The sequence below is a fragment of the Prinia subflava genome, chromosome 11, assembly GCF_021018805.1.
Source record: "Prinia subflava isolate CZ2003 ecotype Zambia chromosome 11, Cam_Psub_1.2, whole genome shotgun sequence".
Lineage (NCBI taxonomy): Eukaryota > Metazoa > Chordata > Aves > Passeriformes > Cisticolidae > Prinia > Prinia subflava.
In genome coordinates, this window is record NC_086257.1 from 19,252,391 (window position 1) to 19,262,117 (window position 9,727).

At 39.9% G+C, this 9,727-nt stretch overlaps 1 long non-coding RNA gene across 1 annotated transcript; it reads right to left on the reverse strand.

Moving 5' to 3' along the window:
- Positions 1–2,039: 2,039 nt before the first annotated feature.
- On the reverse strand, positions 2,040–9,471 carry LOC134556324 (uncharacterized). The gene is made up of 3 exons (XR_010081647.1): positions 9,269–9,471; positions 8,315–8,362; positions 2,040–2,698 (listed from the first exon to the last, which is right to left on the reverse strand). It is a non-coding gene; the product is annotated as an uncharacterized LOC134556324 (long non-coding RNA).
- Between the last annotated feature and the right edge of the window lie 256 nt (positions 9,472–9,727).

Below are 9,727 nucleotides of genomic sequence, written 5' to 3' on the forward strand. Positions count from 1 at the left end.
TTTTTTTTCCTTTGTTCCACTGATGACTGGCATCATCTGTTCATCTCCTGGAGGGTTTTGAACTGTGTTATTATGATTGTCTCTTGCTGCCCTTGTTTTCTGTGCACAGTTTCTGTATTCCCATTGTCTTAGATTAAATTAGCCCAAATCCCATCCCTAGCCTTAGCAAATTTAAGCCTCAGTATGGGTAAGAACATTCCTAATTTTTAAGATGGGAATTGTCTTGCTGGCTTGGGAATTTTTGAAGCTTTTTGAAAAGCAGTGATATTGTTTCTTGCAGGATCTCAGTGGATGTTCTTTCATTTTCTGCTTCTCTCCTCATGTTCTCATCTGCCCAAGACACACAACTCATGTTTTAGCACCTTGGTTTCACAGTTCGTAAAAACTGGCCTAGCCTTGCAGTTTGCACTTGAACAAATATTTTTTTACACTTACCTAAATTATGATCAGATCCCAAAATATTGGGATATTCTAACTGTAACAGCAACTGCCTTTTCCAATAAGGATGACTTCTTTACCCACAAACCTCAGAAAATAATTTTGTGTGAAATTAAACTTTGACACAAAATGTAGGTAGGGAATATTTCTGCTTATGGAGATCTTGGATTATCTTATGCCAATGCAAAAGAAATAATGTTGATACAAATCAGAAAGATGAGACCTGTTGTTTCAAACTACCCAAATAAAATATGCATTTTTTTTTTATTTGTTTTCCCTTCTTTTACTAAACCACCGAGGCAATTCAGTGCAGTTCCTGCATTTACAAATCATTTCAGTTCAGAAATAAGTCCCTTTTTTGTGAATAAAATATTTGCCTGCAAAATATTTGCTTGGCTCTGGCAACGTGGCATATGGGCCTGTGTAATTCCTCTCTGTGGGATGTGTTTAACCCTGGGTGACAAGCATACTGTCAGTGCTTAGCAATCCTCAGTGGAGAGTGCTTGGGGAATAAGTTGTGCTGGGATCCCAGTTTGTTCCATCCTCACCTCCAGCCAAGGAAGATGGATTGCCTCAGGGGCTCGTTCCCAGGTGCAAATATTTCTTGTAGCTGAAAGTTTCTTTTCACACTCTCCAACTGCCAGCCCAAGAAACACACCCACAGGGAGACCTGCACAGCAGAAATGTTGCTGAACCAGGCTTCTTTTAAAATTCCTTACTGCCTCCTTGTTGCTGATTACCCTCCCGTGGAGAGGGGGGAATGGTGTAACACTTGGTAGTACATTGGAGAAATGATGACCACGGGGTTCTGCATCCCTTCAGAACATTTCTGCTGTGCAGTGCTGGAAGCTGTTTTAACTCTCCAGCCCTGCTTCAGAGTATGGTAATATATTCATTTTAATGACTGAAGAAATGAAGGGTACTTGGTTAGCTGAAGTTCTAATACAATATGTAAGACAGAATGAAAAATAAATTAATTTTAAATGGTTTGCAGACATACAAAAGGTTCGTTCACTGCATATAACATGCTCAGTAAAATAATATCCTTTAATGTGCTGAACTCTTCATGCTTTTCATGAAGCTGCATCTAATTGTACTATTCAGAGTTGACTTATTCTGCCACTGCCTTCCTTTGAGAAAAATAGCATTTTAAGACATGACTAGCACTCTAAGTAGTCATTAATTCTTAATTAATTCAGAATGAAAATTAAAATTCTCTACGGTATACATCAACCTGAGTACCATACACAATACATACATTCAGGAAAATTACTCTGGGGAGTGTAAATGCAAGGTGAACACTAGTGTGTGTATATCTATATATATCTATAGATATGCACACACTTGGATCTGAATTCACAGGTATACCTTCAAGTCTGTGCCAAACCAATGGTGGGACATTTTGATGTTTGCTTCTGAGGAAAATTCAGCTTTTTCAGTCCTGCATGCCTTTGATTTTCCCATCAGAAGTGATTAAATAATGAAATCTGGAAGAGGCTCTTTGGGCATCTTACATACAGCAAGATATGAAAAGGGAAATTGTCTTTGAAGGAAGACATGACTTCACTAAGGATTGTTTGTTAATATACGAAGGAGGTAAATTAGTTTAATCCATTTGCAATGTAGTACAGTGAGAAATGACATGAAAACCAAATGAAAATAGCTGTGACAAACTGTCCAGATGGTGGGGATAGTTCCAGAAGAGAGGATGTTCAACAAGGGACAAGCCTCTCCAGAAGGTGAGAACAGAAAAATCACTTTGGGAGTAGGCTAATAGGAAGTTTCAAACCCCTGTGACGACATGATTGAAAACATTCCTTTTGAAGGTCTGGAACTGAACCCAAAGCCTATTTGGACATTTTAGCACATGGCAGGTTACATTCATTTTAAAGTCCATCCTGTTGTAGCCTCTGAGCATCAGACTGAGCAGCTGTTTCTTTCTCTTCGTCCTTTCTGTTTTTGCCAGGACCTGGCATTATTTATCCCATGGGTAGCAGTCACTGAAAATAGGTTTCCTGACCCCTTGGAAACTAGAGAAGAGTGGTGTCTTGAAATTTAAAGCTTTTAATGAAGAGCTTAGGAGAGGCATCCAGCCTGTTCAAAGGCCATTCCACCTATTTATTAGACACAGAGCTATAGAGAAATCTGTGGCCGTCAGACTGCCAGCCAGAAGACAATACAATTCTTTCTGAGCCCCTGACCAATTTTTGTTCTGTTCCATCTCTGGAATTGGTTGTTCCTGCCTCTTGCATTCAGTCTCCTAGGAAAAAAAAAAAAAAGACAGCTGAATTTAAAATCACAATATCAGTGCAGCTCTAGCTTCTGTGCTGGTAACCAGGACACAATGTACTGCTGAGGATGCACACTGTATTATGCAACTCATTCAGCCTGTAATTATCCTTGATTCCCCTCCTGTTGTAGCAGAATAGCTCCAGACTCTTCCACAACCATTCCAGGCTGTGCAGCTCCTGCTGTTTGTTAGCTACTCAGATAACAAACTGTACTGGTGGTGGTGAGCTGGCCCTCAGGGATACAAAGGCCTTTAAAATTCAAGTTGATTTATTTTTAGGGTACTCATTAGCATGCCATATATCTAATGTTCCAGACCAGGAGCAGAATTTCTACCTTTGGGATCTTTTAATATTCCCAGGTGTTGAATGCTGGAGTGTTTTAAATCTTTCTGCTTGGTTCTTCAGTAGAAGTTGGTCTGGGCAGTTGTGCTGCTTGAAATGTTAAATTGTTCCAGTACCTTTCCAATTTGGGGTTGCTCAGAGGTCAACAGAGAGATGGATTAAAGGGGGAAAAATGCACAGTATCGACTGGAACGATCTAAAAAAAGCAGGGAAAAGCAAGGGCAGCAGTAGGTATGGCCAGAACTACTGTTTTGACTGACATTACAACAGACTGGAAGAGGTATACTTTTCTTTTTTAGAAATATCTAAGTGCTGGGATCAGGCTTTGGCAAGAATTGCTGGTCATAGAAGATGAGGAGAAATGATTTACCTGCTTTTGTGTCTTGGACACAACCTGTGCCTTTGGCAGCATTGGGCTAAACTCTGCACAAATGCAACCTTATCCAAAATTTCAGGAATTCATTGAAACAGTTTCATTGATTTCCCCCAGCTTCTTGACCCGAATTTCATTCAAATAGAGCCACTGAATTGCAATAGTGACATTTGATTATTAGTAGGTTAAGTGAGAGTCTCCCTTCACTACCCAGACCTTGAATCTCAGTAAAGTTACTATCAAACTGTAGCCTTGTTAGGATTTCTAAAATAAACGAGATGGGATATGACCACCTATACTTAGTGTATTGGTTTGCATATTTATGAGAAGGAAATGGTAATGGAAGTCTGAATGCCTGAATTCTTGCTGCACTTTCTTTAAAAAAACCATTTTATATAGAAACCAAACCTGCCAAGATTGCATACCCATGAGCCCAACAAGGACACCCCTACACATGCTTCTCCTGTGGGTATAATTATGGTATTTGCCTTTTAAATCTCTACATGTTCTAGCACGATGATGACTGGAATAATAATAATTGAAAAATCTCATGTTACCTAGCAATGATGCAGTTTATGCCTTACCAGTGTGTTCTTAGGTTATGCCTAATAAAAGATGACAAGACTTGCTTAAAGTCTTAATCCTGCAGCAACACTATAATCTGCTCGAGTGAGCTGTATTTTCCTTTTTGCACAGATAAATAGCATAAAAATTGGATCATTTGGAGAAACTTTGAAGCAATGTTGTGAAACAGCTACTGTGCACACTGGTTTTCTTTTGTTCTTGATGCTGGGCCCAGCTTCAGAAAGCACCTCTTCACTGAAGAGTTTTGAGTTATTGAACTGGGACTGATTTCTCTTTGAAGGGAGAGTTCATCTTTTTCCTCTCTGTGATGAGAGGGAGGTCACATCTGAGACCAAAGACCAGGTGTGGCTTCCCTGGGTAATGTTTGACCAAGGCCAAGTGTGAGGGGCAAGATATTTTTGCTTTTTCACCCCATTCCTTGTTATTCAGGGGGCCAACCCTTCTGGGCAAGGACTGCCTCTGTCACATACAAGTCCTAAAGCCATATGAAAATGCAGCAGCAGAGAGATTTGTCAATGACGGTCACTTATTTGTCCAACACAGAACATGACATCTGCCTTTCTCTCCTCCAAAAACCATTGCATTGGCTGGAAAACTGTAAGGAAACCACAGGGCCTGTTTATGTCTGTGCTCAGCCATCAATGGCATCATTCTTTAAATTAAAGTTATGGACAGTAACTTCACGTGCCACCAAAGTGATTTAGTCACTGCAGAGGGCCAGCTCCCCTTATTTGGTCCTAGAACTAAAGATGTAATTTTAGAGAAGCATATGAAAGGTCAATTAATTTTCCCAAACCTTAATCTTGAAATATCTGTGTTTATTTGACCCTCCAGTTCAGTCACAATTGGCGTGGATTCAACCTCCAGCTAAATGAATGCTGCCTATTGATTCCACACAGACCAACACCAGCTCAAGGATATTCAAAAACCACTCCTTCAGTTTTCTGAGGCTTGTAAATTGAAATATAGTAAGGCTACCAGGGGTGGGCTACCTGGACAAGGTATTACAAATAAAAGTCCTTTCTGTGGATGTTTCTTGACAAATAGTATTTTTACTTGGTAAGGTGCAGATCCTGGGTTAGGGGCTCTGCTGACTGTGGCAGTCTGGGCCATCAGCTGATACCTTTGTCTCAATCTTCATTTCTGTGTGTCTGCAAGAGCAAAACTGTTTAAAAAGCTTTTGGATAATATCTAAATGTTGAAAAAGTTCAAAACATCTTCTGTTTACTGCTGAGAAAAAAAAATAGTTTTCCCCATTAAAAAAAATAAATGAGGATTTTATCCTTGAGTTTTCCTTGTGGAAAAGATGTTGATTTCCTGGCTCCTCCACCCTAGCATACGATCCTTGCATTGCATCATTGTAATTTCTGGGAAGGGGCTGCATTTCAATGGCAAAAAGATGGACAAAGCCTTTAGGGTGCTCTGTGCTGTCTGTCCTTGTGTGTGGTGAGAGGAGATGGCTCATTAGAGGTTAATGAGTGGTTTTAGGGCCAGTGTGCAGCAACAGAGAACCTGATACAACAGACCTGCAACACAGGATCTCTGTTATTTTGTAGCTATTTAATTCAGTGAGGTTTCTAAATGTGCAGCAGTTACATACTTGGCCTATTTAATCTTGTATTTTTAGTTTAACTCTCCTTTCTTGAACACAACTATAAAAATCTACTTATTCTTGCTCTCAGTTTCAATACTTAGCTTTAACTTTTAATCTGTTCTCCAATGACTCACTTGTGAAACAGAAGAACATGTTACTCCGTGTCTTTTTTCATTCCTTTGGTGAACTTTGAAGTTTTATAAGAATTACATTTTGTGCTTCAAATAATTACAGGTTAATTTCCTCATGTTTTTAATCATACTACAGCTTGATCAGCCATTCTTTACATCTATTTTTCACCAATTTGTCCTGAATACAAGATGCTTTACTTAACCTTCTTCCACTTCAGGTTTTCTCATCTACATAATGAAAACAAGCTGACCAGATGATGGGAAACAGTTCCCTTCACAGCTTCAGCACAGTTTTTTATCATTGCCTTTCAGTACCTGCAGGACTCTATCTAGAGGGGTGTGAAATCCTCAGAAAATTGCCCTATATCTTATTGATTGATTGTTTGATTGTATTGATATTGAGATACATCTCATGTATGTGTGATATAGCAACACAGACATACTGGCCATCAAATACCTACAGATGACATCCTGACACTGCCTAGCCCAAAAAATGGCTGAAAACTCCATATCCAGGCAATTTCCAGCATCCTTTTCCCGCATGTTCCAGTAGGTCTGCTTGACTTCTTTCTCTTTTTTTTTTTTTTTATTTCCTCCTTTTTATTTAAAGCTTCAGAGGCCTTTTAATCACTTACTCTGTTTGATTGGGATTTTTTTTCATATCTTGTAATAAAATACATACTCACCCTTAGAACTGCATATCTCAAAGGGAGGCTTAAAATTAAATTATTAAATTTATAAGGCACTTACTGAACAGTATATTTGCCAAATGCTACAAGATTATTAAGCAAAGCTTAATGATGTTTGTTGGCCAGGTTTGTACGCTGTGCTGTAGTGGCTCAGTAAAGTTTCCATTGATGTTATTTAATATATGGTAACCAACCCCTATTTTGGTTGTATCGAGCTGCTGTGTTTTCTGCAGCTTAAAGGGAGGGCTGTGAGTCTGGCACCAGTTTGGTGCTTTAATGAAGCACTGGAGCTGCTCAGAGATGCCTCTGAAGGGCTCTCTGTGATGTGGGAGTGGGCTGGTCAGCTTGGAGAGGTGTGAGTCAGCCCCAGAGTATGGGATGATTTCCCAGTATGAGCTCACAGTGCAGAAGACCTTGTGAAAATGGTAACCTTTTACTTTTGTAGAATAGCTCCACTGTGGAGAAAGAGACTCTGGACTTTATGTTTTCGGAAAAGCCACATAAAAAGCCAGGATCTGCTGGGAGCTACGTGTCAGCTGTGTCACTTGGGAAGAAACATGATTTTAAGAAACAAGAAAAACATTAGAACGCCTAATTAAACACCTGACAAGTAATGGTAGATCTGCTTGGTTCTGTTATGAGCAATAGGATTTTGAAGACTTTGAAAGTTATTCTCTGAACATTCACACTGAGTATGTTTAAATTTGAAGTGTGGTCTGGCAGAATGAACTGGAGGGTGTGATTTTATGGGCTGGGTTTGGGGATGGTGTTTGGACACAAAGTGATGTTTTCCAAAGCACTAAAGCAACTCAGGAGCCTTAGTCTCACTAAGAGAGAGCAATTTAAGCAAATGAACTCCTTAGTATGTTGACTTCTGTATGAAATGTGACTTCTAATTGGTGGAAGGCCATATCTGCAAAGGAAATCAGGTGTTAATTACAATTTTAAAGAAAACATAACTAACCAGGATGCCTACTTCTCTTGATTTCTAGTAATTTTGTTCTAAATCATTCTTGTTGCTCTCCTTAGGTTTTATGTTACCTACTAAACAATTTAGCTGTTTTGGCTAAACTTCTCCCCAGTGTCAGGGCACTTACTTAACATGCTTGCTCCCAAGAAAGACCTTGCATTTTGTTCTTCATTTCCAGAACAGAAAATAACCCCAAAACAACCCTTAGATTGTCTCTTTGGAGTTCACTACCTTTTTAATCTGTGCATTTTAAGATTCACAGAGAGTATTAGATATTTAAAAGTCCTCATTATTCTGTGTTTGTCAGCTTTGAACTGTCTTTGCTATTAGCTTCTAAATGATCTAAGTCTTTTTGTAACTGACTGGAGTGTTCCTCATTTACTGTTCCCCAGATTTAACCACTATCAATTTATAAGCACTTCCTAATTTGCTTCTAGTTGCAATGTTTTTTGTATTCTGGGCCAGCTTTCTCCATCTCTTCTGCCACTTGAGGTATTGCAGATATTTACTATTGATCTTGAATTAGTGTTTCATTTAAAAGAACAAACAAACCTTTTTTTTTCTTCTTTTTTTTTTTCCTTTTTTTTGATTAAAAGGGCCTGTGCAGTCATTCATAGTACAATGAAGTACATGGTTGTTTCAGACATGAATCTTTCTGCCTCCCTCTGCTCTCAAACTCCTCCAGGTTCCTGGGGGCAACCTCTGGCCTTGCCAGCAACACAACTGTGAGTGCAGGAATGCTCTTGAAGATCACTCGTGTACCAAAACCTGCCCTAAAATCCCTTCTACCAAGCTGCCAAGCCCCTGCCATCACTCCTGCACTTGTTGTAAATTTTGCAGTTGTCAGGTCAGTGTGGGCAGGGAGAAAGCAGAAAGAAAGAACGGGCTTGCTTTGTGTTACCTCTCTCTGACGTCCTGCACCTCTTCCTGTCTCTTCACAAGAGTTAATCTGGGGAAGAAAACTCTCTTTAGGTTCAAAAATTTGCACTGCACCAAGATGAACAGGTTTTTTTTTCATCCCTGGTCGGATCTTCTTGCTGAAAGATAAGATCTTGGATAGAGAAGTCAAAAGGCAAAGCTGACAGCTCTTCAGCTGCTTAATTCATAGGTGATTGTGTCTATTGTACCAGCGATTGTATCTATTACAGCAGAAAGTGTTTCCATGGTTTTTCACCTTTCAGTTAGCACAACTTTTCTAACACTTTTCTAATAAGCTTCCAACAATGAGGAAAATTGTGTGATAATTAGGTGTAAATGCTACATTAGATCTTATTTTGTACCAGTTTAAGGTTTTTCCTTCATCCAAAAATACATCAGCAAAGAAAAAAATTCCTAGCAACTTTTTTTTTCCCAAACAAAGTAAGAAATTAAATATTCTACTTGTTAGTAGTCTTTTTTTATTCTCCCTCCTCACTTCTCCAGATAGCCCTGGAACAACTTCTCTATAGGAAATATATGTACTGTATGAAACTGTGAGTAGTGATGCTGCCCACCACTCTTGAGTAATGTGTTGACAACGCTCTGATTAAACTTTCTTCCTTCCTCCCTTTCAGCCCAATTTAAATCAAGCTATCTGTGGAAATAATTTCTGTGAGAAAAATGGAAAAGTTCTTAGGGTGGCTGAAGTCCCACAGCCTTCTCCATTAACGTTCCTGGGTGTTTGTTCCATTCATGTTTTATTTATCATGCTCCTGAGGTGTATCATGAATAGCATTTGTAAGGCATTCCTACTAGATAATGTGAGTATTGTGAGGATGTAATATGCCATATAAGACCAAGAAATTTGCCATGAGAAGTCCACAATTATGGTTGTAGACAATAAAATGTTGTCAAATTAGGAATTTCTTTCACTTACGGCAGCGTTGCTGGGGGTATCAGCAGAGCTCCAGGGGTGGACTCAGGAGAGGTGTGTTTCCAGCTCTGGCAAACTGCTCTGCTTTGACCTTGGGTCCATCACTTCACCTCTCCCTGCCTTCATTTTTGCTCCCATCTCTCTCTGCTTTGATATTTGCTGGATGCATTGGTGCTGGGGCTATCTGCTCATTCCTCCACCCGGAGTGATCCCGCTCCCTTCAGCCTCTGCAGTGACCTCCTGGCACAGCGTTAATGGGAGCAGTGCAAAGTCACACCTTCCCTTTCCTGGGGCTGCATCCATTGACTGCCAGCATCCTTAGTGCAAAGTGCTGTGCCCTCACCACTGTTATCACCTCCAGGCCAGGGTGCCCAAAACAGGAATGCAGTGGCTCTGTGGCAAATAAACCTCTTGCCTTTCAAAGAGGAGTCCGTCCTGCCTGGGAGCACAGATGCACCTCCT